This window comes from Ambystoma mexicanum, chromosome 4p, assembly GCF_040938575.1.
Source record: "Ambystoma mexicanum isolate Mex_15411 chromosome 4p, UKY_AmexF1_1, whole genome shotgun sequence".
NCBI lineage: Eukaryota > Metazoa > Chordata > Amphibia > Caudata > Ambystomatidae > Ambystoma > Ambystoma mexicanum.
Genome location: NC_090927.1, coordinates 53950142 through 53977117, shown reverse-complemented (window position 1 = coordinate 53977117; position 26976 = coordinate 53950142). Strand labels below are relative to the sequence as shown.

General features: G+C 52.8%; 1 protein-coding gene across 2 annotated transcripts in view; it reads right to left on the bottom strand.

The window, feature by feature from the left end:
• The window catches only part of LOC138452985 (NACHT, LRR and PYD domains-containing protein 3-like), a 481434-nt gene extending 455055 nt beyond the window's left edge, over nt 1–26379 (bottom strand). For both annotated transcript variants that reach the window (XM_069605362.1, XM_069605363.1), the window contains exon 1: nt 26296–26379. The gene's annotated coding sequence lies outside the window, so the exon portion shown is untranslated. The remainder of the gene's footprint in view (nt 1–26295) is intronic.
• Nucleotides 26380–26976: the final 597 nt, after the last annotated feature.

Here is a 26976-nt window from a genome sequence, read left to right as displayed (position 1 = left end):
TGAAAACGGTACCTCACATGTGTGGGTGCACCTACCTGTCTGCCAAGGGGAAAGCCGAAAACGCAAGCAACCCCCAGTCTGTTTGCAGAGGGGAATCTCAGCCATTCTGCCGACCGGCACAACATACAGATATGGGCCTCGGGTGTCCAAGCCACCAAGGAAAACAGGGAGCCCCATGCATTTCCGAAAAGAGGACACCCGTGGGAATCCGCAGAGGTATGATTTGCGCACATCGCCCCAGAATTTATTACCCAGACACCCCCGCAAAGTCCGAAATGTGGGGAAAAAAACGCATTTTCCGCACATTTAGCTCGGCGCACCCATCGAAACACGCCCCAACAACACATGGCCTACCGTCCCGCGTTCCCACAGGTGTCCCGATGAAAACGGTACCTCACATGTGTGGGTGCACCTACCTGGCTGGCAAGGGGCAAGCCGAAAACGCAAGCAACCCCCAGCCTGTTTGCAGAGGGGAATCTCAGCCATTCTGCCGACCGGCACAACATACAGATATGGGCCTCGGGTGTCCAAGCCACCAAGGAAAACAGGGAGCCCCATGCATTTCCGAAAAGAGGACACCCGTGGGAATCGGCAGAGGTATGATTTGCGCACATCGCCCCAGAATTTATTACCCAGACACCCGCGCAAAGTCCGAAATGTGGGGAAAAAAACGCATTTTCTGCACATTTCGCTCGGCGCACCCATCGAAACACGCCCCCAACAACACATGGCCTACCGTCACGCGTTCCCACAGGTGTCCCGATGAAAACGGTACCTCACATGTGTGGGTGCACCTACCTGTCTGGCAAGGGGCAAGCCGAAAACGCAAGCAACCCCCAGCCTGTTTGCAGAGGGGAATCTCAGCCATTCTGCCGACCGGCACAACATACAGATATGGGCCTCGGGTGTCCAAGCCACCAAGGAAAACAGGGAGCCCCATGCATTTCCGAAAAGAGGACACCCGTGGGAATCCGCAGAGGTATGATTTGCGCACATCGCCCCAGAATTTATTACCCAGACACCCCCGCAAAGTCCGAAATGTGGGGAAAAAAACGCATTTTCCGCACATTTAGCTCGGCGCACCCATCGAAACACGCCCCAACAACACATGGCCTACCGTCCCGCGTTCCCACAGGTGTCCCGATGAAAACGGTACCTCACATGTGTGGGTGCACCTACCTGGCTGGCAAGGGGCAAGCCGAAAACGCAAGCAACCCCCAGCCTGTTTGCAGAGGGGAATCTCAGCCATTCTGCCGACCGGCACAACATACAGATATGGGCCTCGGGTGTCCAAGCCACCAAGGAAAACAGGGAGCCCCATGCATTTCCGAAAAGAGGACACCCGTGGGAATCGGCAGAGGTATGATTTGCGCACATCGCCCCAGAATTTATTACCCAGACACCCGCGCAAAGTCCGAAATGTGGGGAAAAAAACGCATTTTCTGCACATTTCGCTCGGCGCACCCATCGAAACACGCCCCCAACAACACATGGCCTACCGTCACGCGTTCCCACAGGTGTCCCGATGAAAACGGTACCTCACATGTGTGGGTGCACCTACCTGTCTGGCAAGGGGCAAGCCGAAAACGCAAGCAACCCCCAGCCTGTTTGCAGAGGGGAATCTCAGCCATTCTGCCGACCGGCACAACATACAGATATGGGCCTCGGGTGTCCAAGCCTCCAAGGAAAACAGGGAACCCCATACATTTCCAAAAAGAGGACACCCGTGGGAATCGGCAGAGGTATGATTTGCGCACATCGCCCCAGAATTTATTACCCAGACACCCCCGCAAAGTCCGAAATGTGGGGAAAAAAACGCATTTTCCGCACATTTAGCTCGGCGCACCCATCGAAACACGCCCCAACAACACATGGCCTACCGTCCCGCGTTCCCACAGGTGTCCCGATGAAAACGGTACCTCACATGCGTGGGTGCAGCTACCTGGCTGGCAAGGGGCAAGCCGAAAACGCAAGCAACCCCCAGTCTGTTTGCAGAGGGGAATCTCAACCATTCTGCCGACCGGCACAACATACAGATATGGGCCTCGGGTGTCCAAGCCACCAAGGAAAACAGGGAGCCCCATGCATTTCCGAAAAGAGGACACCCGTGGGAATCCGCAGAGGTATGATTTGCGCACATCGCCCCAGAATTTATTACCCAGACACCCCCGCAAAGTCGGGGGCACATTTCGGACTTTGCAGGGGTGTCTGGGTAATAAATTCTGGGGCGATGTGCGCAAATCATACCTCTGCGGATTCCCACGGGTGTCCTCTTTTCGGAAATGCAGGGGGTTCCCTGTTTTCCTTGGAGGCTTGGACACCCGAGGCCCATATCTGTATGTTGTGCCGGTCGGCAGAATGGCTGAGATTCCCCTCTGCAAACAGACTGGGGGTTGCTTGCGTTTTCGGCTTGCCCCTTGCCAGCCAGGTAGGTGCACCCACACATGTGAGGTACCGTTTTCATCGGGACACCTGTGGGAACGCGTGACGGTAGGCCATGTGTTGTTGGGGGCGTGTTTCGATGGGTGCGTCGAGCGAAATGTGCGGAAAAAGCATTTTTTTCCCCACACATTTTGGACTTTGCAGGGGTGTCTGGGTAATAAATTCTGGGGCGATGTGCACAAATCATACCTCTGCGGATTCCCACGGGTGTCCTCTTTTCGGAAATGCATGGGGTTCCCTGTTTTCCTCGGTGGCTTGGACACCCGAGGCCCATATCTGTATGTTGTGCCGGTCGGCAGAATGGCTGAGATTCCCCTCTGCAAACAGACTGGGGGTTGCTTGCGTTTTTGGCTTGCCCCTTGCCAGCCAGGTAGGTGCACCCATGCATGTGAGGTACCGTTTTCATCGGGACACCTGTGGGAACGCGGGACGGTAGGCCATGTGTTGTTGGGGGCGTGTTTCGATGGGTGCGCCGAGCGAAATGTGCGTAAAAAGCGTTTTTTTCCTGACATTTCGGACTTTGCAGGGCTGCCTGGGTAATAAATTCTGGGGCGATGTGCGCAAATCATACCTCTGCGTATTCCCACGGGTGTTCTCTTTTCGGAAATGCATGGGGTTCCCTGTTTTCCTTGGTGGCTTGGACACCCGAGTCCCATATCTGTACGTTGTGCCGGTCGGCAGAATGTCTGAGATTTCGCTCTGAAAACAGACTTGGGGTTACTTGTGTTTTAGGCTTTCCCCTTGGCGGCCAGGTAGGTGCACCCACACATGTGAGGTACCGTTTTCATCGGGACACCTGTGGGAACGTGTGACGGTAGGCCATGTGTTGTTGGGGGCGTGTTTCGATGGGTGCGTCAAGCGAAATGTGCGGAAAAAGCGTTTTTTTCCCCACATTTCGGACTTTGCGGGGCTGTCTGGGTAATAAAATCTGGGGCGATGTGCGCAAATCATACCTCTGCGGATTCCCACGGGTGTCCTCTTTTCGGAAATGCATGGGGTTCCCTGTTTTCCTCGGTGGCTTGGACACCCGAGGCCCATATCTGTACGTTGTGCCGGTCGGCAGAATGTCTGAGATTTCGCTCTGAAAACAGACTTGGGGTTACTTGTGTTTTAGGCTTTCCCCTTGGCGGCCAAGTAGGTGCACCCACACATGTGGGGTACTGTTTTCATCGGGACACCTGTGGGAACGCGTGACGGTAGGCCATGTGTTGTTGGGGGCGTGTTTCGATGGGTGCGCCGAGCGAAATGTCTGGAAAATGCGTTTTTTCCCCACATTTCGGACTTTGCGGGGGTGTCTGGGTAATAAATTCTGGGGCGATGTGCGCAAATCATACCTCTGCGGATTCCCACGGGTGTCCTGTTTTCAGAAATGCATGGGGTTCCCTGTTTTCCTTGGTGGCTTGGACACCCGAGGCCCATATCTGTATGTTGTGCCGGTCGGCAGAATGGCTGAGTTTCCCCTCTGCAAACAGAGTGGGGGTTGCTTGCGTTTTCGGCTTGCCCCTTGCCAGCCAGGTAGGTGCACCCACGCATGTGAGGTACCGTTTTCATCGGGACACCTGTGGGAACGCGGGACGGTAGGCCATGTGTTTTTGGAGGCGTGTTTCGATGGGTGCGCCGAGCGAAATGTCTGGAAAATGCTTTTTTTTCCCCCACATTTCAGACTTTGCGGGGGTGTCTGGGTAATAAATTCTGGGGCGATGTGCGCAAATCATACGTCTGCGGATTCACACGGGTGTCCTCTTTTCGGAAATGCATGGGGTTCCCTGTTTTCCTCGGTGGCTTGGACACCCGAGGCCCATATCTGTACATTGTTCCGGTCGGCAGAATGTCTGAGATTTCGCTCTGAAAACAGACTTGGGGTTACTTGTGTTTTAGGCTTTCCCCTTGGCGGCCAGGTAGGTGCACCCACACATGTGAGGTACCGTTTTCATCGGGACACCTGTGGGAACGCGTGACAGTAGGCCATGTGTTGTTGGGGGCGTGTTTCGATGGGTGCGTCGAGCGAAATGTGCGGAAAAGGTGTTTTTTTCCCCACATTTCGGACTTTGCGGGGCTGTCTGGGTAATAAATTCTGGGGCGATGTGCGCAAATCATACCTCTGCGGATTCCCACGGGTGTCCTCTTTTCGGAAATGCTTGGGGTTCCCTGTTTTCCTTGGTGGCTTGGACACCCGAGGCCCATATCTGTATGTTGTGCCGGTCGGCAAAATGGCTGAGATTCCCCTCTGCAAACAGACTGGGGGTTGCTTGCGTTTTCGGCTTGCCCCTTGCCAGCCAGGTAGTGCACCCACGCATGTGAGGTACCGTTTTCATCAGGACACCTGTGGGAACGCGTGACGGTAGGCCATGTGTTGTTGGGGGCGTGTTTCGATGGGTGCGTCGAGCGGAATGTGCGGGTGTTTTTTTCCCCACATTTCGGACTTTGCGGGGCTGCCTGGGTAAATAATTCTGGGGCGATGTGCGCAAATCATACCTCTGCGGATTCCCACGGGTGTCCTCTTTTCGGAAATGCATGGGGTTCCCTGTTTTCCTCGGTGGCTTGGACACCCGAGGCCCATATCTGTACGTTGTGCCGGTCGTCAGAATGTCTGAGATTTCGCTCTGAAAACAGACTTGGGGTTACTTGTGTTTTAGGCTTTCCCCTTGGCGGCCAGGTAGGTGCACCCACACATGTGAAGTACCGTTTTCATCGGGACACCTGTGGGAACGCGTGACGGTAGGCCATGTGTTGTTGGGGGCGTGTTTCGATGGGTGCGTCGAGCGAAATGTGCGGAGAAAGCGTTTTTTTCCCCACATTTCGGACTTTGCAGGGCTGTCTGGGTAATAAATTCTGGGGCGATGTGCACAAATCATACCTCTGCGGATTCCCACGGGTGTCCTCTTTTCGGAAATGCATGGGGTTCCCTGTTTTCCTCGGTGGCTTGGACACCCGAGGCCCATATCTGTACGTTGTGCCAGTCGGCAGAATGTCTGAGATTTCGCTCTGAAAACAGACTTGGGGTTACTTGTGTTTTAGGCTTTCCCCTTGGCGGCCAGGTAGGTGCACCCACACATGTGAGGTATCTTTTTCATCGGGACACCTGTGGGAACGCGCGACAGTAGGCCATGTGTTATTGGGGGCGTGTTTCGATGGGTGCGTCGAGCGAAATGTGCGGAAAAAGCGTTTTTTTCCCCACATTTCGGACTTTGCAGGGCTGTCTGGGTAATAAATTCTGGGGCGATGTGCGCAAATCATACCTCTGCAGATTCCCACGGCTGTCCTCTTTTCGGAAATGCAGATTGCCACGGTTGTCCTCTTTTCGGAAATGCATGGGGTTCCCTGTTTTCCTCGGTGGCTTGGACACCCGAGGCCCAGATCTGTACGTTGTGCCGGTCGGCAGAATGTCTGAGATTTCGCTCTGAAAACAGACTTGGGGTTACTTGTGTTTTAGGCTTTCCCCTTGGCGGCCAGGTAGGTGCTCCCACACATGTGAGGTACCGTTTTCATCGGGACACCTGTCGGGACGCGTGACGGTAGGCCATGTGTTGTTGGGGGCGTGTTTCGATGGGTGCGTCGAGCGAAATGTGCGGAAAAAGCGTTTTTTTCCCGACATTTCGGACTTTGCGGGGCTGCCTGGGTAATAAAATCTGGGGCGATGTGCGCAAATCATACCTCTGCGGATTCCCACGGGTGACCTCTTTTCGGAAATGCATGGGGTTCCCCGTTTTCCTCGGTGGCTTGGACACTCGAGGCCCATATCTGTACGTTGTGCCGGTCGGCAGCATGTCTGAGATTTCGCTCTGAAAACAGACTTGGGGTTACTTGTGTTTTAGGCTTTCCCCTTGGCGGCCAGGTAGGTGCACCCACACATGTGAGGTACCGTTTTCATCGGGACACCTGTGGGAACGTGTGACGGTAGGCCATGTGTTGTTGGGGGCGTGTTTCGATGGGTGCGTCGAGCGAAATGTGCGGAAAAAGCGTTTTTTTTCCCCACATTTCGGACTTTGCGGGGCGGTCTGGGTAATAAAATCTCGGGCGATGTGCGCAAATCATACCTCTGCGGATTTCCACGGGTGTCCTCTTTTCGGAAATGCATGGGGTTCCCTGTTTTCCTCGGTGGCTTGGACACCCGAGGCCCATATCTGTACGTTGTGCCGGTCGCCAGAATGTCTGAGATTTCGCTCTGAAAACAGACTTGGGGTTACTTGTGTTTTAGGCTTTCCCCTTGGCGGCCAGGTAGGTGCACCCATACATGTGAGGTACCGTTTTCATCGGGACACCTGTGGGAACGCGGGACGGTAGGCCATGTGTTGTGTTTGTGTGGTTTTCATAACTTTTTGACCCATTTGCTGGTGCCCTTTGTCTCACAACCCTTTCTTTTCCCAAATGTGACCTACATTTAGTCGCTGCTTTATCCACCATACACTTTTGTAACCTGCACAAGTCACCTACCCTTGAAAAGGTCTGCCTGTGCTCTTTCAAAAAATGTATGGCTGCCGTTCCTCACCACATTGGTTTTCCCAATTTACACATGCTAAGTGCGTCTGGTCAGGCCGTGAGCGTAAAACTCCTGTGTACCATGGCTCAGTGTTTGGCTTGTGGTATTGCTTGTTTTGAAAAACACTACAAAAATGGTATGCTCTCCTAACTGCAAGAGTCGGGGGAATGTAGCGGAGCATTGCTTTTCTCAAAATTCATAGAAGCCATTGCTGTACCAAGCCAACCATGTCCAACACATACCTTTTTTTTCAGTCATTTTCCCGCTTTTCCCCCATTCGATGGCAGTTTCCCCTACCTAGTTGTTGCCTGACCTATGCAAATCACCCCTTCCTAAACTTGGAATTTTGTCTACTTTTCAGAAATATATGCCTTTCTGTCCTCCAATTTGGCTTTCCTGCCCTTTTCTTCCATTCCGTCCATGCATGTCCAATTGGCAAAAATGGCAAAAATTGCCTACCACTCACAAAACGGTTGATAACCACATCAAAATATTTTTTTTCCATTTCCACTCAACCTGTTCCTGAAAGCCACGACATTGGGGAACTCAGCACAGCAAACCATTTGTTCCTAGCTCTTACAAGGAAAAAACCACAGGCTTCTTTGTACATCATTCTATTGGCATTTTTTGAAAAAACCCAAAATGTTCGCACTTTTTCCTTATTTTCTCTCATCCCCCTACAGCAACCTGGGATTCCTGGGTGGCGTTCCGACTGCCTACATGTGGGAAAAAAAGGAGCCCAATTTGGCTGAGATATCTCATGTAACAAAAAAGTTACAAGCCATTGAATGGCCACATACCAAAATCACCAAAAAAGGCCCTGGCACTGGGGAGAAATACCCATGGCACTTAAAGGGTTAAGGAGAAGGGGGAGAGCCCATAGAAGATTGCCAGAGTGAGGGGAAGAATGAGGGACCCAGGGACACAAAAGGAAGATTTCCTTTTTTGCTGACATGAGGCAGAGATCGTTGGAAATGCACCAGGACTGGGGGGCAGATAGGCAGTCCGAAGGAAGTAGTAAGAGGGTCAGCGGGAAGCTTGAATAAGAGTTGTGTATCATCTGTGTAGCACTGAAAGTTAGGGGAGAAGGTGGAAATGATGAGTGCCAGTAGAGCAAGGCAAGTGTTAAAGAGCCTGGGGAAGGGGTTGGAGCCCTGGGGGACACCACAGATGGAGAAAGAGGGAGGGGAGGAGAATGTGACCAGACTAGCCTGGGACAGACGGTCACTTAGGAAGGAGGTCATGTAACGCTCACCTGATTCCCACGGAGGCGCTGACCCAAACTGGACTGCTACAGTTGCTTCTATGACTATGATGAGGCGTAGAACTCGGAAGACGCTCTGGGCAGGACCTCCGAATATTGACTGTCTGGCTTGTAAGGTGAGTTTTCAGCAGGTGGAAGAAAAAGGGGTAATTACAAGCTGGTTGGATAAGTTCTCCCACCAATCTTCTGCTTTTTCCACTTCTTGGTTCTCGACTGGTCTCCACGAACTCTCACCTATGGTTTAGTAAAGCCGAGCTCTCCATCCTGCTTCTGGTGCAGGGGCGCGTGGAATCCAGTTACGTCACTGGATGATTTCAGTGTTTAGACTCAGTGTCCTTTTGTGGCTTGTAATAGTCCTTCAGGTGCCGAGGAGCTGTTGGCGACACCACCACTGCTGTGCAAGAAGAGGCTCGTGAGTATAGAAGATCTGAGGCCGCTTCTGAAGGAGCACCCTTTTATAATGTCCTTTTCTGTCTTGCAGGTGCTGAGATGCTGTGGGCGATGCCGCCGCTGTTGCACGTGCGGTGGCACGTAAGTATAACTGAATTGTGGCCGTTTCCAAATGGGTGCCTCTGATAATGTCTTTTCCTTCCTTTCAGGTGCCGAAATGCTGAGGGCGATGCTGCCGCTGCTGCGCGTGAAGAAGCGCGTAAGTATTACTGAATTGTGGCCACTTCAAAATGGGCACCTCTAATAATGTCTTTTCCTTTCTTTCAGATGCCGAAATGCTGAGGGCGATGCTGCAGCTGCTGCGCGTGAAGAAGCGCGTAAGTATAAATGAGTTGCGAACCCTTCGGCTTGGACACCACTAACAATGTCTTTTGTCTTCCAGGTGCTGGGATGCTGCCGAAGCGAAGGCCGCGGTGAACTCCAGTGTGATCACGGATGGATAAGGTAAGCGAGCGCAGCTGCGAGCGTGTTGCCCGTTTTCTAACCTTATGTCTTTATTTGCAGGTTGGCGGAGACTGGACTCTTGTGGCTGAATTCTGGTGAGTAGATGTTCCTGTGCCTTTTCTTCATCCACAGGTTGCTGCTCGAGAAGCTGAGGGTGTGTCTGGACCTGGAATGCAGGAGCCGACTCGGTGAGCGTCCTGCTGCTGTTGCAGAATAACGCGAAGCACGTGAATTCTATCGGGCGTGGTTTAAATAGTGGAGAAGTGCTTTGGCGCGTATTCTTCCTCCAGCCTCACCCAGGTAAGAAAAGAGTTCCAGTGTCAGAGGATTAGCATCAGCCCCACCCAGGTAAGAAAAGAGTTCCTGTAACAGAGGATTGGTCCCTCCCAGCCAGTGGCTGGGACTTCACCCAGCTTGGATTGTTCTAGGTGAGTATGCAGCTTGGTCTGCCACAGGTAAGTCCACCCAATCACTACTGCACACTTTAAGAATATGAGCCCGGCGCCCATGGCGCCGGGACTGTGGTTCCTTATGAGCCTGGCGCCAGAGGCGCCAGGACATGGTCCAAAGGGCCCCTGTAGGGGTCTGCTGGAACCGGGGGTGTGGATGATGAGCCTGCTTCCGGGGACGCTGGGCCAGTCTTGGCTCCTCGGGAGTAGCGCTCATGACAGGTCAGCCAGTCCAGTGCCCGCTCCGAGATACCCAGGGTATCATGGAGCCATTTTATGAGGATGGAGTGGTTGACTGTGTGAAAGGCAGAGTAGAGATTAAGTAGAATGAGGACAGCTTGAGAGTTAGAATCCAGAGATGCAAGCAGTTCTTCACGGGTGTTCAGAGGAGCAGTTTCCCTGCCTCTGGATGTTCGGAATCCAGATAGATGGGCGTGGATACCGCCAACGAGTTGTTTGTGTGAAGTAAGTTGGGGGAAGGCCAACTTCTCCAGGTGTTTCCAGAGGAAGGGGGTGATAGAAATAGTGTGGTAGTTGACTGGACAAGTGGGGTCTGCTGAAGGTTTATTCAGGAGGGGGCACACAAGGAAGTACTTGAGGGAGGAGGGGAAAGATCCAGTGGAAAAAGAGTGGTTGCAGAAATCAGCAAGTGCAGGGGCAAGAGAACCAATGTTGTCCTTAATGATTCTGGGGAGCAGGAGGGATACCTGTTTGGAAGAGACCTTCATGGAGCGGACAAATCATTAGGTGTGACAGGGGAGAAGGAGGAGAGATAGGAAGAAGGTTGGTGGGAGGCCATAGGAGACAGGGGAGTGGAGGAGAAGTGGGAGAGAGGCACGCAAGCGTGCTCAGAATATCCTGAGTTTTTGTAGTAAAGTGTGTGGCCAACGCTTTGCAGAGGGCCTGGGAGGGGAGCGGTGAGGGGGAGACTGCAGAAGGGTTGGCTGGTTCCCTGCACATTTTAAAGAGTTCAGCCGTGTTGTTGGATGCACCAGAGAACCGTGCTTGGGTGTGGGTCCTTTTCCTGGCGTGTATGGAAAGTCTATATTGTCTTTGGACCAGGCGACAGGCCAGTTTGACAGAGGGCGAGCCTGAGGTCTGCCACTTCCGTTCCGCAGTTCTGCACTTGTGTTTCAGAGCTGCAAGTTCATAGTCGTACCAGGTGTTATGCTTGGAGGCAGGTTTCAGGCAGATCCTCGTGGCTGGGGCAAGAATGTCCAGAGTGTTAGTTATGGCCACATGGTGGTTGCTGAGGGCAGAGGCAGCAGTAGAGTCAGGGGTCGGGGGAGAGTGGGAGGTGTAGGTGGATGCGAAGGCAGCAGCTATCACCCGTTTCATCGGACGGATGTTTGTGAACGAGGTTGGCAGGGCTGGAGGAGGAGCAGTCAGAGTGCTGAGGGGACCGAAGTGAGAGGAAAGGAGAGAGTGGTCTGACGAGGAGAGAGGGGTGATAAGCGGGGAGGAGATTGAAAATTCAGAGTGGATGAGGGCGTCCAGAGTGTGACCAGCCTATTGGGTTGGGCCAGAAGGGAGAGTAGAGATGGATAGCAAAGTGCAGAGGTCATGGAAGAGAGTGGATGCCGTGATAGAGAAGTCCAAATGGATGTTGAAATTGCCCAAGAGAAGGAGTTTAGAGATGGTTGACAGGCGAGAGGAGCATAAATCGCCCCATTCAGAGAGGAACAGGGTAGTAGAGCCAGGGGGCCTGTAGATAGTGGAAATGGTCAGAGAGGAGGAGGGAGAGATGACCAACTTGCACACCAGGCTCTCAAAGGAAGAGCAAGGCTGTGTGGGTATGAGGGAGGAAGGGACCCACTTGGGGAATATCAAGGCAACCCCACCACCAGCACAGTTAGGGCAGGGCTTAGAAATTATCTCGTAGCCATCAGGGAGAAGGCAGTCGAAAGCAGTGACGGAGCTGGCATTGAACCACGCCTCTGTAAGAGCGAGCATGTTGAGATCAATGTCTTCAAGAAGGAGGCAGATGTCTGCCGAATTTTGGAATGATTTGTGCTTGTTGTATTGGGGCGTTCTTATCTTGTATAAACCAACTAGTAAGTGTGCCACTTTCTATTTTATTTTTCCTCTGTTTCTTATTTACTCTCTTTCATGTTCTTTTTTGAGTGCCTATCTGTAGAGTACATGCTTTCAGAAGGGTCCTCTACCTGCCTGGCCTGGCATTCTTGTTGCCCTTTCATTTGACGTCTCTGTATCCTAGTTAAATATATTGTTTATGAGTCACTTACGTCGTCACCCTTGTTGGCATCATTTGTCATATTTTCAATCGTCACAGCCTTTAAGTACTTGTGCTTGATCCTACCTCTATGTGAGTATTAATTTTGGCTTCAGCAATGAGTGCATCCAGGTCTGTATCTTGTCCATGTGATGGCTGCTCACTTGACTGCATTGAGGTAAGCATCGCTTGCAATTGATTTGGGAGGAAATAGAATCGTTTAATTAATTATCTATGCAGAGGTTTGGAGATTCAGATAACCTTGGTGCTTTTCCCTGCACATTTCTTTAAAGGTTCTAGGTGGTATCTTTGGTTTTTGAGAGCAACAGGGAGATTGTATTGTACGCAAGGTTTCTTCCCATTCAGGGTGGTTTGTCAGGGAGTTATGTAAATCCTCTTGTTCTGAGAAGATTTCCATTTTTGGGTATAAGGTTTTCATGGAACTTAGTTCTCCCCACCCCCTTTGGATTAGACATAGTGACATCTCTCTGTTCATATATCAGGTATCCCATCCCTTAACCTCTCTTAATGGTCATTGGGGTTGCCAAAAAGTCCAAGAGGACAAACACAACCTCATTTCCATTTGAGAAAAGTGGTAGCAACTTACTCCCTCTCTTCCAATCATTTTCGCCAGGTGGCATCATGTACATGACAACGTGGGTGGGGATTTTTACCTGGAGCTCTAAAGAGATGAGATTTTTATCCTGTGCGGGAATCCAATAATTTCTAAGGCATTACAAGTTGTAGTTATTTACCTCTACCATTTATCTAACTGAGGAATAGCCTGGGGAGTTAATAGATGGAAGGTCACTCCCTTACAATGTTGATGTCTATGGGATTAATCCCTTTCTGTGTCCTTGGCATAGGACATACTGCTGGAGGAAATGGCATTAGTCCATTCTTGTCCTGAGTTCTTATTCTTAGGATTCTGGACCTTGTGATCCATCTTGTCACTACGGTGGGTTCCCATATTTGTATCAGTTTGGACGCATCCCACTCTAACACCATATGTGAGGTACCCCAGAAAGGAGACGGACAAAGTCTTAAGCGGTTCACAATTACTTTATTTAAATAATAAGAGGGTCGGGGAAAGGCCTCACTATCCCCAACTCTATGAGGGGTTTCCCTGCCTCAACGCCTCACTATCCCCAACTCTATGAGCGGTTTTCCTGCCTCACCGCCTCAATAACTCCCATGCCTCAACAAAACGTACTAATGAGATGGTTGTCAGGATGTCCAAACAAAATGCCCTCAATCCTGTGTAAAAAACCTATTCTGACCATCACACTCAAGTATTTGAACCTACTACAAGGGAAAATAAATACTAGGTTGGCTGTCTTCCTGCAGCCTATCTTCTGTTGAAGTTGCCTACTTGCCTAATAAGCTTAGTGATCCCTCTGTGTTGTTCTTTATCCTGCAAATGGCAGGGGCACAAACACTTCTCTGGTCTTGGTGTGCCGGGGGCACAATGCCTCCCCTGGTCTTTATATGCCAGGGGAACAAACCCTTCCCTGTTCTTGGAATGAAAGGGGCACAATACCTTCCCTGGTCTTCGTGTTTCAGGGGAACAAACCATTCACTGGTCTTGGAATGCCAGGGGACAGTGCCTTCCCTGGTCTCCGTGTGCCGGGGGAACAAACCCTTTGCTGGTCTTCGTGGGTTCTCAGCAATCTTTGTCCTAGTTGCTTTACACTGTCCACTATGAGCCTGTCACGTGTGCTGGTCTTCACTCTGTGCATTTCCCCCACAGCTTTGTTTTACATAAACAACTGTTTATATTATTTTACTTGTCTCTGGGCTAGTTGGTATCACTTTATGAGTCTGAATCCCAATGGTTACTCCTATAACCACTTGGACGGTGAAAAAAGGTGTAGCACTATTTCACACCCCACACCACAGATAAACCTCTAAGACACCGTTTCATGTGCCACGAAGCTCCCAGCCGGACCTGTGTTGTCCCTTGCCGGGAGGTTGCTTGGGTTACCAGTGGCTCCGCCGCACAACAGAGAATGTGGGCGGTTGCCAAGAGCCTCTTCACGGTATCCTACTCGGCTGTTTTTGTCCTTTTTCCTGTAGATGCTGGTGTCCCAGTCCCCTAAGTGGGTTTAAGGGTGGGGATTTCGATGCTCCGAATCACATCGTCTATTTCACCATTCAAGCGGACAGTCCCTGGCAACTTCTGCATTCCCTCTTCTCCGCTTCCCGCACCAGCTTTTGAAAGCCTTCTTCAGAGGACCACTCTGGTGACTTTCTGACTGATGCCTCCAGACGCTGCAGTGTTGTGGAAAAGTGAGACCTCCACTCCACTGAGCTTCTTTTGCCAGTATCTGTAGGCCAGACCTTATTGCGGACGCTCATCTCCTCTAGGTGAGCTGTCTGTTCACCATAGGACTCAGAGTTCTCATGCAGGTGGCGTTTGCAGCACTCAGTGAAGTCCTTTCCAGGGTTTTTATGCCCCTCACACAAGCAGTATCTATAGAACCCAGCAAAGCCCTTTATAAAAACAGAGGCAACACTAATTGCCAAGCCCTGGTTTGTGCCGTCTCTGGAGCCTGAAAAAGGGTTCCCCGCCGGCCTCGAAAATGAAGCACTGATTGAACTTTTAAATACAGTACTACGACTTCTCGCTTCTCCTTCGCATCCCCTGATACACCCGGTCTTCCCGTCTCAGTCCTTCTGTAATAACTCTTTCTCTAGTCGCTATGGCCATGACCGCTGCTACGATTCTTTCGCCACTTCCCTCCTTCATCACAACTCCTGCTGCCACCACTATTACTACTGCTACAACTCCTCATCTTTGGTCCTTCTTCTCTCTTATTGCCGCCACTGTTGAGAAACGCAGAAGACGGACTCAAATGTTGTCTGCAGCTCCCCGGTACCTCCTTACCGGGCCTCCTCGTACCAGTATTACACCTGTTTGTATTTTTAATGGGGCAAGTAGGAAAACCATCCAGGACCTGTGGTTTGCCTAGTATGAGAGTAGTGTTAGTTGGCCAAAGCACAGGGATACCTCTAGGTTCACCACAGTGTCTAGACTGGTCTACATTGTGCAGTGAGTTGGACATATTTTCATTGTGGCATGGCATTTTTAATAGCAAAGCATTACATTAATTAGAGTACATTCCACGATAGCAGCCAGCGGAGACGGACGCGTGTGAGTAGCCTCGTCCCCACTGGGCCACTCCATAAGCTTGACTTGAGAAGCTACGTGTGAACAGAATGTCAGCGGGGACACTTGAATAGTGGCGGTATACACCTAGAGCATCGTGACCTAAAGGAGGAGACCGTGACTGGAGGGGCTGGTGCGGAGGATCGAGAGAAGTCTGGAACCGATCCATGCGCATAGATGGGTCCCGGAGCGGCTGGATCGGGCGATCTGACGTGAGGAGACAAGAGCCAAGGGAGCAAAAGGTGCACGCATCATGCAGGACACACCCTCCTGGAGCGTGTCCTAGAGGAAGACAGGAGAAATGGCAGCCCAGATACTGGCGGAGCACAGCACCCAATGCGAACTGGCAGCAGGGGTGTAGAAAGTTAATCCGCCGAAGCAACAATGCCTAGATGCTGGAGACGCGGATGGTCCTGTATGCGGGAAACAAAGGTGAGGGAAGCTTAAACCCCACATCCCTTCATGCTCCCTGGGGGCCATCAGATTTAAGGAAAAGAAAGAGGGGGTGCACGCTGCAGGTCTGATTTGTTCCCTGGATTCGGGTACCCATCCATCTGGGGAGAACACTGGATAAAGTTGGGCGTGAGGCGGTGGAGCAGCTATAGATTTGGGAGACCCCCTAAGGGGGACTGAGGTGGCACCTCATGAAGTGGGAAACAATTAACATCAAATGAAAGTAAGGGGAAAGGAGTAGCGGAGGAAGAGACAAATTACAATCCCCTTCATTCATAGACACGGCATTGGAAAGAGATGCCAGGAGGGCATGGTTACCCCTGGATCTCTACCCATTAGTGCACAGAGGAACATTGTGGAATAGTGTAAGAGGGAACATAGAGGAGTGCAATTTCCCTCTTCTTCTTGGATACAGTGAACATCAGGAAACACATAGCCCAATGTCCAAATGTAAGGAGAAGGCAGGGGCCGCGGGGCAGAAACCCCCAACGAAAAACAAGGATAGCAGCATCAAAAAACTGTGGGGGACGGAGACATCCCGTCAGGTGGCAAGAGGCGAGGAGGATCAGGACATACCATTGCAGTCGAGTCCAGGAGTAGTGGCCATGGCAATGTGCAAAGAAGATCTGCAACGGTGCTTCAAAGAATGTCAGGATCAATTCATGATAACTGTCCAATCCCACTTAGCCCAATTGAAAGCTGAAATGAGACAACCATTGCAGTAGTTGAAGTCTGATGTGGTGAAATTGGAAGAAAGGGTCGACACTACTGAGAGAGAACTGTCATCTTACGTGTGACATTAGCACAAGCACAGGAGGGGCTTAACTTACAACACCCCCCGCCCATGCTCTCAATCAGAAAACATTGAAGGAACTAGGTCACCAATCCCAGCTGTCCCCATTGTTATGTGTGGCCTGCCGTGGACATCTGGCAGGCCCCCATAGTGCGACAACCCTGAGCACACGACAGGCCCAGTCCCTGTGGGGTTGGGGCCTGCCCTGGTCATCCGGCAGGCCCCATGGTGCTGTATGACACCAGCACCATCGGGGTGGGAGCAGCGCTTGCCATGCCCCTGACCGTGCTGGCCTCTGCCACCATGCTGGCACGAGGGTCCCACAGCATCAGGGCATTCAGGCCGGTGCCCCCACTTGTAGGCCTGCAGGCCTACATAAATGAGACACGGACTCGGGAGTTCCTCTTATGGAGTCTGCAGCCATTCTCCCGCACTTGCCTGCAGGGCTCCCTTTTAATAGCTTGGGCCATGACAAAGTCATGGCCCATCTTAAAAGGGCAATACAAGGGGGAAGAGCCCCACATCCTCTTAAAGGGGCAACAGCAACACACACGGGAGGGTTCACTACACAACAAACATCCCTCCTTTTTCATAAGGCACAAAACACACGGTAATACAACATAACTGATCTTCCCCCCTCCCGTTACAGAACAACATTTCTTCAGGGTCGGGGAACCAACTACAAACAGGAGGTGCTGTTAACACAAGTATTGTCTCACATTCTTATATACAGGTCCATTTATGTTACAGTTCCAAAACCAGCAAAGCCAGCAAAGCCGCACCTGGCGGGTGATGCCAGGGGCACTTCGGCATTGACCCTTGATGTTGTGGGCTGTCCGTACAGGAATCCCTTCTCAGGATCCAGGTCCATTGATGGTGCAGTTCAGAAACCGGAAAAGCCGCACATGGCACGTGCCAGGGGCCACATCGGCATAGTCCCTTGACTTTAGGGCAGTGCACCCAGACACAGCTCGCCAGGCGTTCAGGTTGCTCGATGTCCTGCTTACAGGGTACGGGGCGAAGGGACATCACTCACCCCCTTTCTTGGCAATGTTCATCCAGTCCGCGACGTGTTGCTCTCCAGTGGCACGTGAGGGCGCACAAGCTGAGGAGCTGCAACCCTTACTTTGCCCAGTGTACCTCTTCCTCGCAGCGGGTGTCAGGGCCAGCCATGTTCGTTGGTCAGATTACAGCTGTTGGTTGAACTCAGGGGGCCGGTAGTACCTCCTCCAAGCCCATGTTGGCCTGGTCCTTCGACGGGATGGCATGCCAGGGGTTGTTGGTGGCAGGCAGCCAGGGTGTAATCAGTGGCAGGTAAGCAGGGTGACGGCATTGGGTCTGTGGTGGTGTCGCCCACAGGAAAGGCAGGGTGAGAACTGTGTCACGGGGTGCATACAGAGCAGGCAAGTTACCTTCCTCATTGCGTGGTCTGGTTTCCCCAATGGCATGTTGTACCTGACACTATTGGCCGGAAGTTTAAGCCACTAGCTCTGTTTCCTGGACGATCCCATCGGAGACATCAGGGGCATGTTGTTGAGGCCCCTTGTAAGGCAGGCCAGGTGGCTTGTGTGACAGGGGAACTTCCCTGGCATGGTGTCCTGTTTTCCGGATGGCACTGCTCCGGACCGATTGCTTCTCTGCTGGTTGGCCTTGCGGGACTGGATTGCCGTTACTAGTGCGTGGTGAGAGCCAATCTCTCGGATCCCCTGTCAGCGCCTAGCGCCTCTCCCCCGGTGCTGGAAGGCCATCACTTTGTTGGGCTCTGAGCAGGCAGCATCCCCTGCTTTTTCGTACTGGTGGGACATGCGGTGCCCTGAGAGCGGAACCCACTGAGTGGCATGGGGGTGACAGTCCCACGTTGGCCACAGCCTGGTCTGTTGGTGCCATGCTTCAGTCGCACCTGGCGGTCTTTGGTGTGCAGAGACCTCTGTCTTCTCTCTCTCTGGCACAGAAACACGGAACCCATCTGTCCCTGTTGCTGTCCTTTGCACCAGAGTCCTTTAACTGATCACCCCTGCACCCTGGGCTTCTCGTCAGGTTTGTCATGACTTTGGTTCCAGCAGGGAGCATGTTATTCTCCTTATGTTCTTACCAGATCGCCAAGGTAGTTACTGCAGGTGCCCACAATCTTGATTTGGCTGGAGCACATCTTGGCCCTCACTGCCAGGCCCAGGATCATGCTGAGGGCCCTTTGGCCATGCTTGTGGGTAGAGCACTCTGTTGTCGCACCCCTCCCTGAGCGGCCCGGGCTCTCATAGGGCCATCTGCTGTTACTTATTGCAGCTCCCGCAGGGAGCATACATTTGTTATACCCACCGGAGCAACGTGGGGTTTACCCGTTCCTGACTGGAGCACTGCCTCTCTTCCCCCGCCGGGCCCGAGGTTGGTGTCGGGGCTCTGGGCATCACACCACAGGATTGTGTCACTGCTTGCCTGGGCACACCTCCAGGTCTTCGCTCCCCACTGTAGCTCACCTCCAGGCCTATGCTTTCAAATGGTCATCTGTGGTACAATGATTTGCTCCAGCAGGGAGCACGCGCATATATAAATATGAGCTCTTCCCCTGCTGGGGTGCAGCCGGACTCAACCCCAGCAGCCCGGGATCCTCCACGGGTGTTTACTTTCTCCTATGCTCCCGACCGGAGCACCTTCTTGCACCACCAATGTCAACCCTCTCAAAGTTGTCTTTCCTGCGGGCGGTCCGCTCGCATGCCTCTTGCTGTCTTATCTTCTTGGAGCGCCGATATGGAGCGCTTCATCAGTTTGTTTTTTCGTGCTCCGACACGGAGCACAGTGATTCCCCTGTGTGTAGGGCCTGGGTATCCGACCCAAAGAAAATGGAGTCATGTGGTGCTTCAGACTTCTTGTGGATTCACGGCAGCGCGCCCAGCACTGCCGTACCTCAGGGGGCAGCAGGTCTTCTTTCTGCTCCTTGGATGGGCCGGGCTGCAGGTGAGACCCAAGCCTTTTCCTGGCGGCGGGTGCCACAGGGGTTGGGCTGGCTCCCTCCCCCTCAGCACAACGGATGCCACAGGGGGCAGGCTGGCTCCCTCGCTGGCCGCACAAGCACCCTCCTCCCAGAGGGCCGCGGCCAGGGAGGACCCATCTGCAGTTCTCTGTCCGTAGGGCTCCTCCACCATGTTTCCCCGGCGGGGTGGAGAGCAGCACCGCTCCCCACCACCCCCCAGACGGGAGAGTTTGTCTACCTTGCAGCCACGGGCGCTCCATATCTTCTTCCCTGGGGGCAGGGCATCACTGCTTTCCTGCCAGACGCGAGACATCATTTCTTCATTGCGGCAAACTGCCGCGGGCGCCTCCCTCCGCAGGGTGGCCCGGCCCCACATTGCAACGCAGGCGGTGAGGCACAGGCCAGTCCAGGCATGCGGTGGCCATAGCTCTCAACCATTTGTGTTGCAAAGGCGGGTGAAATCACCCGATTTTGTTCTTGGCGGGTGAGACGCCCATTAGAATGAATGGGCGTGCAGGAGGCTTGGCGGGTGAGTCAGCCCTTTACAGGGCGGGTGACCCGCTATAAATGGAGACTCCGACTTCCTCGTCCCCAGTGTTATGTGTGGCCTGCCGTGGACAGCTGGCAGGCCCCCATAGTGCTGCAACCCTGAGCACACGACTGGCCCAGTGCCCGTGGGCGCTGGGGCCTGCCCTGGTCATCCGGCAGGTCCCAGGGTGCTATATGACACCAGCACCATCGGGGGTGGGAGCAGCGCCTGCCACGCCCCTGACCGTGCAGGCCTCTGCCACCGTGCTGGCACGAGGGTCCCATGGCATCAGGGCATGCAGGCCGGTGCTCCCACGTTGTGGTGTCCTTACGTGGACCTCCTCACGCTCTGCGGTGGCCCTCGTCCCCAAAGAACTGAGGCGGACACAGGAGCTGGGGTGCAACACGTCTAACACTTTATTTCCTCCAACATGAAACTGCCGCTCTGCGCGGTAACCCCTCCCTTTCCCCCTGCGTGGGGCACAGCCCACTCGCACGACCAAACAACAAAGAGAGAGGACTGTTCCTCTCTTCAGCTCTATGGTGACGACACCACACCCTCCCATCACTAAACAGTTAGTTGTGTTCTCAGCCCATTTCTTCAATGAGACGAGTGGGCTTTTTCTTGATTCTCGATGGACGTCGATCCATGCTTGTAGCGGGTGCCCTCCACTCTTCGGGTGTCACGTCATCTCCAGAATCTTCTCTGTCTCCTTCGTAGGGAGCGTCCCAGTGGGAGAACGAGTCATGTGCACTTGGTTCATTTTCATGTTGAGGACCCGGCATCTTTCTGAAGTGTGAAGAGTTTCGCGTTATGGACCGGTGATCCCCTTCGGCCGTAATGAGCGATCCTCTTTTCCTAGTGATGATGAGTGGCTCCTCATTGAACGGAGTCATATTCTTGCGCTGCTATTGCTGTCGCACTACGACCATGTCCCCCGGCACCAGGTCGCTCTCTTTGGCTCCACGCTTGCGGTCGGCCGCTTCCTTCATGTGTTCCTTCCTGATGGAATCTCTTGTTCTCATCTCTGCATCCTCTTCATTTTGTCCGTTGTGATCAGGTGCCTGCGGTAGCCGCGTTCTGATCATGCGCCCGAACATTACCTCTGATGGTGACTTCCCCGTGGTGCTATGTGGGGTGTTCCTATAGTCACGCATTAGTCGATACAGCATTTTCTCCACAGGCTCGCCTGTAAGGCGTGCGATCTGAGCGGTGCGCTTGATGTTGCTCATGAACCTTTCCACAGTGCCATTCGCTTGAGGCCATAGTGGTGTAATCTTGCGATGACGGAAACCCATGTACTCTGCGAATCTTTGAAAATCTTGTCCTGTGAAGGGTGGTCCGTTGTCGGATTTTACGATCTTGGGTATGCCATATGTTGTGAACATTCGATCCAGAGCCAGTATGGTGTGATGCGCAGCGGTGGATGGGATGATCTGTAGGTCGGGATACCTGGAGTATTCGTCTATGGCTACCAGGATGTATTCACCCCCTTCCATAGGCCCAAAATGGTCGATGGCGATCTCTTCCCAAGTTCCTTCTGGTAGTGTGGTCATTCTTAATGGTTCCGGGGCCGTATGTGGCTTTGCGATGACGCAGGTTGGACAGTTGCTTAGTAATTCCTCTACCAAGGTATCTAGCTGGGGAAACCATAACTTTTGCCTCAGCATCCTTTTTGTGGACACAATTCCCCGCTGTCCTTCGTGCGCTAGCTCGAGCACTTTCTGGCGTAAGCTTCGTGGTATTACCAGCTTCGTCCCTTTTAGTAATAGTCCTTCCTCTGATTTTGCGAGTTCTTCCTTTACGGCCAGGAAGCACGTGATGTCTTGCTTGATTTCCTCGCTCATGGTTTCTCGGATCTGTTTTGCATGCTTCCACCTTCCTGTTTCAAGGCACCTCAAGATGGTTTGTATACCCTGGTCTGCGTTAGATTCTCTCGTTATTTGTTCTGTGTCGAGTCCTTGCGGGGTGCTGCTGTGGACGACATATTTGATGTATTGGTCCGCTATGGATTGTTCGGGTTCGCTTTCTATTTTGGGGTGTCGGGAGAGAAAGTCTGCGGGATTTTGTTCTTTCCCTGGTCGGTGTATTATGGTGAATCGATAATCCTGCAGCCGGAGTGCCCATCGTGCTATCCTTGGCGGCATTTTGGCCTGTGGGTTGCCATAGATGAATGTAAGTGCCTGGTGGTCTGTCACTACTGTGAAAGGTTTCCCATATAGGAACAGGTGGAAATGCTCGCAGGCCCATACAACCGCCAGTCCTTCCTTTTCTGCCTGAGAATAGGCTTGTTCAGTTTTTGATAGGCTTCGACTGGCGTATGATACTATGTGTTTCCCTCCTCCGTCTTTTCCATCCAACTGCGTGAGAATAGCACCCAGTCCAACGGGACTGGCGTCTACAACCAGTTCTGTTGTCTTCTTGGGGTCAAAGTACGCCAAGTGTCGGGCATCTGAGATGCGGTCCTTGATGATCTGGAACGCTTCTTGGCATTTGTTTGACCACACAAACTCAGTGTTCAGTTTGGTTAGAGCTCTTAGGGGTTCGCTGATGGAAGCAAAATCACATATATATCTTGTACAGTAGCTTGCGAGCCCCAGGAATGATCTGAGGTCCGATGTTGTTGTCGGCGGTTCAGCCTCACGAAGCGCACTCACTTTCTCGGGATCTGGTGTCATGCCCTTTTCCGAAAATATGTGTCCGAAGAATCTGAGTGTCTTCTTGCGAAACTCACACTTTTCCTTATTGAGCGTTAGTTGGGCTTCCTCTAGGGCCATGCAGACTCTCATCAATGTGTCGTCATGTTGTTCTTGGGTCTGGCCGAAGACCAGAATGTCATCGCTGTAGTTTAAGCAGTTGGGCACATGCTTGATGACATTGTGGATCTCCTCCTGGAAAATTTCGGCGGCTGAGGATACTCCGAAACTGAGTCGCTTATAGCGGAATAGACCTAGATGAGTGGCGAAAGTCGTTATGTATCGTGAGGTTTTGCTGAGCTCTAGCTGGTGGTATCCTTTGTTTAGGTCTAATTTCGAGAATATTGTCGCCCCATTCAAGAGATGTACCATGTCCGTTATCCGGGGGGCTTGGTGTCGTTCTCTTAGGATGGCTTCATTCGGTCTCCTCATGTCTACGCATATCCTTATGTCTGAAGAGTCTCGCTTGGGTACTGGTACTATGGGAGAGACCCACGGGGTGGGGCCTTCCGCGGGCTCAATGATGTCGGCTTCTAATAGCTTAGTTAGTTTTTTTTCAACTTGCTGTTGGATGTTGATGGGGATGCCTCTGTAATGCTGGGCTACTGGAGTGACGTGGGGGTCGATGTGAAGTTCAATTTGCTTTCCTTTTAATTTTCCTAGACCTTTGAATAGCGCCGGGAATATTTGATCGATGCTTGCTGTGGGGTCTAGATACTTGTGCACCATGAGGCGGTATAGTATGTGAATGAGCCCCATCTCTATGGCTGACCGATAACTCAAGATGCAGCCACTCTCGGTGGCAGCTTCTAGCACGTGCATGGGGATGCTTTTCTTATGCTCTTTGTACTGGCAGGATGCCATGAAGAACCCTTTGCACGCTAGGGGTGTCTTTGAGCCGTAGGGATAGATGAGAGCTCTTGCGGGCTGTAGGCGAGGGGCGTTCGGTATGTTTTGGTATACCTCTTCGCTTATCACGTTCACGGTTGCTCCCGTGTCTATGAGGAATTCCGCCGTTGTTTGGTTTACTCTTATTCTTAGCATCGGGCTGTGTTCTTTTGCCTTGTCATTTCCAAGGGCATATAGATACCCCTTCTTCCGCGGTGCTTCTTGTTGCATTTCCGGCCTGCGGGATCTCTCTTCTGAAGATGCGCTTGATATACTCTCTGACTGTGATTGTTCTATGAGGCACCTCACGTATCTTCTGGGTCGTCTTCTTGTCTTTGGCTGAATGGCTTTGCTCTCCCTCCAATCTCTCCTCTCCTGTCTTCTTTCCGGTTGGTCGTCGTGAGAGCGACGTCGCCCTTGTTCCTGGAAGTGGTGCGCTGACCTGCTGTAGCGGGAGCTTTGGTGTTGTTCTGGTTCCGTCACGGTCTTTCCGTTTCTGTTGGCTCCTCTCACTCTCCTGCGAAAAATCAGGCATACCGACTTGTAGTGATCATCGCCACCACATGCGGAGCACGTCTGTCCCATGGCCGGGCAGGTCCCTTCGTGTGGGTATTCGTGGCCACATCTGTAGCAGAAAGGGTCTTGGTTTGTTCTTGTCATGGCCTCCAGCTTGTGGATGCTTTCTTGTTTGCCGTGCGTGATCCTTATGTCGTCTAGGCCTTCCACTTGCGCTGCAAGGGCAGCGTCCGATCTCGCTAGACGCAGGATCTCTTCTAGACTTCTCGGTTGCTGTAGTAGTCTCTTCCGGAATTCTGCACTTTCGCATCCTACTATGATCTGCGACCTGAGGGCCTCCTCATTCGAGTAGTTGTTGAAGTCACAATGCTTCATTTTTGTCCTCAGTCTCATGACGAATGCGTCTATGGACTCTCCTTTATTTTGCTTGGCAGTGTGGAATACGTGCCGTTCGTAATCTACGTTCGTGTGGGGTGTGAAGTATTCCGTGAGTGACGTCTTTAGTTTGGCGTATGAATCTATGGTGTCTTCCGGCATTTCTTCAAGGATATCTCGCACATTGGAACCAACCGCATGATTTAGAAGGTTTAGTTTTTGTTCATCTTCTAATGAACCAGCTGCCTTCAGGCATACTTCAAAGTCTCTTAGCCATCTTCTCCATCTAGACCCCAAGGTGCTTGTCTCTGTGAGATCAAAGTTTGCTGGCAGTTGGGCCAGAAGGCTGTCTGTCATTTTCCTGTGCGGGGATGTTGGGGCGGAGGACTCCTCCTCTTGTGCTGGTGTTACTGGGACTGTGAGTGATGCCCTGCGGGCTGGGGTCACTGTGGTGGTGGGTGATTCCTCTCCGGAGCCACTCATGGGCTTGACTTGGTGTGTCTGGTGTCTGCCAGTGCGGTGGCGTCAGCCTGCCACTATGAGGCGCTGTGTTCGGGGGAATTTACTCTCCTCACGTTGGCTGGGATATGGTGGGGCCTATGAGGCCTTGCCGATGGGCTCACTACCAGCACTGGGGTTATTGCTTACCCTTATCGCAGTGCATGGTGGGCCCGATGTGTCCGGAGGTCCGCTGCCGTTGGCGGGAGGTCGGAGCTCCTCAACCGCACCGGATGCGCAGTGCAGGGAGCCGCCGCTCCACCCGCGGCGCTGGAAGTATGTCTGCCTGTGTTGGCGCCGTTGGCGGGAGAAATTTCTGCTTTCTTCGCCCGGGATGCAGGCACACGGGGAGCTACGATCCCTGCTCCACCCGTGGGATGCGCGCCTGGGGCAGCGCTGGCGTTGGTGCCGTTGGCGGGAGAAGAGGTTTCTCTTTCCTCGGTCCGGAAGATCGACACACGGGGAGCCGCAGTTCTCGCTCCACCCGTGGGATGCGCACTTGTGGCCTCTTTCGACGGCTGGAAAAGTCCCCACTCTGACCCCTGATCTCCGGCAGCCGGGGGGGGGGGGGGGACCGCAGGCGCCGTTCGTTGGCCTGAGGTGGCGGGCACGGCGGGGCGCGTGTCCGCCTCGTCGCCAGATGTGGTGTCCTTACGTGGACCTCCTCACGCTCTGCGGTGGCCCTCGTCCCCAAAGAACTGAGGCGGACACAGGAGCTGGGGTGCAACACGTCTAACACTTTATTTCCTCCAACATGAAACTGCCGCTCTGCGCGGTAACCCCTCCCTTTCCCCCTGCGTGGGGCACAGCCCACTCGCACGACCAAACAACAAAGAGAGAGGACTGTTCCTCTCTTCAGCTCTATGGTGACGACACCACACACGTGTAGGCCTGCAGGCCTAAATAAATGAGACACGGACTCAGGAGTTCCTCTTATGGAGTCTACAGCCGTTCTCCCGCACCTGCCTGCAGGGCACCCTTTTATTAGCTTGGGCTATGACAAAGCCCATCTTAAAAGAGCAATACAAGGGGAAAGGGACATAACCCCTTAAAGGGGCAACACACAGGGGAGGGTTCACTGCACAACACCCATCACCGATATTGTGTGATCCTGTGCGTGTCATCATGTTAACTCTCTGCACCTCTCTCCACTTATTTAGCCAGCATGTGCACGCAAACAAACCTTGCTACAAGTGCTGTATTAAAGCTACAGAAACGTGGCCATTGCGTTCTTCATTTACTTGCAGATTAGTAACACGTTTGGTGAATAAGCGGCGTGCAAGGGCAAGAAGAGTTCTAGAATCTGAAGAGGCCTGATGGCCGCTCACATAATGAAGCTGAAGAAAATGCTATTATCATTAGGCCACGCCCACTAGCTCCCGAGGCCACGCCCCTCTCCAGCCTGCCACTTTGGGGACCCCCGCCTTTTTCAACCACTAAAGGCGCTGCCGGCGTTTCCCCGGGATGAGCCCACCCATGACCGCACTCACACATGTCAGCGTGAGGCAAATGCCCGCACGTTACTCATTAAGCGACACGCAAAGTGGCGCAGGAAATAAAACGTGAGTTGCTTCCAACAGCATTTAAAAAAATAATGTCACAGATAACCAATTAAAAATAAGTGAAACCCTTTCCTGACACGGTGTACCTGTCAGGTGGCTGTTGCCGCTGGCTTTAGCTCGTCCAGTCGTCCCCCTGCAGCCGCACCTTAGTTGGCGCACTCCACTTCCGGGTGGGTGAGTCATTGGGAGGAAGCTCCCGGCATATTCCGGCCATGGTCCCACACTTCCGGTATTGGTTGGCAATCCCGCGGCAGGTCTGCCAACCAAGTATCTAGCTCATCTTTACAAGGGCACAGCCAGGGGTGCCTAGGATTTGCTGGGCCCTGGATGGCAAATGGTGTGAGGGCCCCAATTTTATTTGCATAGATGGTGACATCAGTGATATTACAGAAAATATTATGGAATGAGTCTTCAATACACAACACTATCATGGGATATTAAATTAACAACACATTGGGCCTCATTACGAATGTGGCGGAAAGGCAACAACGGCGCCGGTAGTGCTACCGGCACCGTTGTTACCTCTCTGCCACATTACGAGTTCTGCTTGCCGGTGCTGGACTGCACGTGTGGTCTGACCAGGTGCGCAGACCGGCGCCCGCGAGCTGAACTCGTGATTGCACCGGCACCGTTACGGTGCAGCCATGCTCCTACCCCCATTCTCCTCTATGGGGCAGAATGGGGATCGGGAGGCCTGCCATACCGGTACCCGCGAATGGGCAATTACCGGCCCATTCATCTCGTAATGGGCCGGTAATGGCCCATTC